The sequence below is a fragment of the Schistocerca nitens genome, chromosome 7 (assembly GCF_023898315.1).
Source record: "Schistocerca nitens isolate TAMUIC-IGC-003100 chromosome 7, iqSchNite1.1, whole genome shotgun sequence".
Classification (NCBI taxonomy): domain Eukaryota; kingdom Metazoa; phylum Arthropoda; class Insecta; order Orthoptera; family Acrididae; genus Schistocerca; species Schistocerca nitens.
This window is the reverse complement of record NC_064620.1, coordinates 307043130-307045629: the sequence shown is the minus strand read 5'-3', so window position 1 is coordinate 307045629 and position 2500 is coordinate 307043130. Positions and strand designations below refer to the sequence as shown.

The 2500-nt window shown below is 57.2% G+C and overlaps 1 non-coding gene across 1 annotated transcript in view; it reads left to right on the top strand.

The window, feature by feature from the left end:
• The first annotated feature begins 2311 nt into the window (after window positions 1–2311).
• Window positions 2312–2500, top strand: part of LOC126197268 (small subunit ribosomal RNA) — a 1909-nt gene continuing 1720 nt past the window's right edge. The window contains exon 1 of the ribosomal RNA XR_007539644.1: window positions 2312–2500. This exon is cut by the window's right edge and continues 1720 nt beyond it. This is a non-coding gene — a ribosomal RNA (small subunit ribosomal RNA).

The window sequence follows — 2500 nt, the reverse complement described above, 5'->3', positions numbered from 1 at the left end:
CCTTAACCTAACCCAACTTCTGCCTTAACCTAACCCAACTTCTGCCTTAACCTAACCCAACTTCTGCCTTAACCTAACCCAACTTCTGCCTTAACCTAACCCAACTTCTGCCTTAACCTAACCCAACTTCTGCCTTAACCTAACCCAACTTCTGCCTTAACCTAACCCAACTTCTGCCTTAACCTAACCCAACTTCTGCCTTAACCTAACCCAACTTCTGCCTTAACCTAACCCAACTTCTGCCTTAACCTAACCCAACTTCTGCCTTAACCTAACCCAAGTTGCGCCTTAACCTAACCCAAGTTGCGCCTTAACCTAACCCAAGTTGCGCCTTAACCTAACCCAAGTTGCGCCTTAACCTAACCCAAGTTGCGCCTTAACCTAACCCAAGTTGCGCCCTAACCTAACCCAAGTTGCGCCCTAACCTAACCCAAGTTGCGCCCTAACCTAACCCAAGTTGCGCCCTAACCTAACCCAAGTTGCGCCCTAACCTAACCCAAGTTGCGCCCTAACCTAACCCAAGTTGCGCCCTAACCTAACCCAAGTTGCGCCCTAACCTAACCCAAGTTGCGCCCTAACCTAACCCAAGTTGCGCCCTAACCTAACCCAAGTTGCGCCCTAACCTAACCCAAGTTGCGCCCTAACCTAACCCAAGTTGCGCCCTAACCTAACCCAAGTTGCGCCCTAACCTAACCCAAGTTGCGCCCTAACCTAACCCAAGTTGCGCCTTAACCTAACCCAAGTTGCGCCTTAACCTAACCCACGTTGGGCCCTAACCTAACCCACGTTGGGCCCTAACCTAACCCACGTTGGGCCCTAACCTAACCCACGTTGGGCCCTAACCTAACCCACGTTGGGCCCTAACCTAACCCACGTTGCGCCCTAACCTAACCTACGTTGCGCCCTAACCTGCCCTGTAATTGTTAGTTATATGACTCTAGGAATTCGTGTAGCGTTGCCTAATTGCAACCATCTCAACATAGTTCACTTCGCGCACACTGTGGTGTTCTGCGTATTGATTCATTTTACGGTGCGTACCCTCACATCTTGCGAGTGTTGCTTACTTTCCACATGGTCCCGCTATCCACTGTATTGTGTACTGCAATAGGACGTATATCGCCCCCGCCCCCCCCTCCCCTCCTGTCACCTCTAGCTCGTCGGTCAGGAGTTCGCGTGTTGAATGCGCTTCGCAGCTGTGCAATGGCATTCGTATACGTACGCTGGCCACCTTCCACGTGTTCTTTCGTGCACACGTCGCAGCGTGTATGTATGCTGATGGAGTGCGTCGTGACACACAACATCCAGGCATGCAAGACTCGTAGAAGTCGCAAATGTAGATGGATGTCTACGTTTGCTGCCCAAGTTACGCAAATGAACTGGAAATCCGTTGTTGCGCGGTTGTTCGCGCTGGAGGTGAATCGTTGATATCGACGATCGGTACAGGTATTAACCGGTTGCTTCAGCGACACCCGTCATACCCACGAACGTGAGTGGGCATGTGGGTATGAAGCGATACGCGGCGGTGGCTGGGTGGGACCGTCCCCGGCCGGTGAGGGGGGGGCGCCCGGCGTGCTGGCCGCGCGCTGCGTGGGCGCACGCGCGGCAGCCGGCTGGTGGGGGCGCCCAGTGGCAGGCGCGCCGGCTGACGGACGCGGCAGGCGGCGCATCTGCGTGCCGGCGCACCCAGCGCGCGGCGCCGTGCGGCCAAAGTGGGTCCTCCCGGGCCCGGTGCGAAGCGCGGTGGACATCTGCAGTGTGCTGGTCCGATTGAGGACTGTGTGCGTTGAGGATGCGCCGCCGCCCGGCACTCGGCGCCGCGACGCCGTCTGCTGCTCGGTCGCCCCCGCGGTTCTCGCAGGTGGTTTGTATCGCAGCTGTGCGGATGTGTTGGCGCGTGCGCTGTGCTGGGAGAGTTCGCTTTGGCACCCAAGTGGGGCTCTGCCCCTCTGTGGCGCTGGCGTTGGAGCTGCCCGGTCACTGTTTGTGGCCGCGTGTTGTCTCCCGCCGGCAACACCACGACAGCACGCTCCCGGGCCTCTGTCGGCAGCGGCAAGCTCAGTTGGGAGCACGGGTGGTCGCACTGAAAGCGTCTACTCGCCTATCTCCGGGCGATTGCGCCTCTCTCGAACCCGACCAAGTACTTAGGACGGCGCTGCGCGCCGCCGGGACCTGAGAGGGTTTCGAGGTGTATCGTGCAGGGGAGCCCAGCCTCCTCCTGTTTGCAGAATAATTGAGCGGACGCTTGCGTGTTCGCGCGGGCCCCCGGGACACACTCCCGGGCGGCCGGCTGCTCAGCTCTAGTTGACGCAGCTCCCTGGTTGATCCTGCCAGTAGTCATATGCTTGTCTCAAAGATTAAGCCATGCATGTCTCAGTACAAGCCGCATTAAGGTGAAACCGCGAATGGCTCATTAAATCAGTTATGGTTCCTTAGATCGTACCCACGTTACTTGGATAACTGTGGTAATTCTAGAGCTAATACATGCAAACAGAGTCCCGAC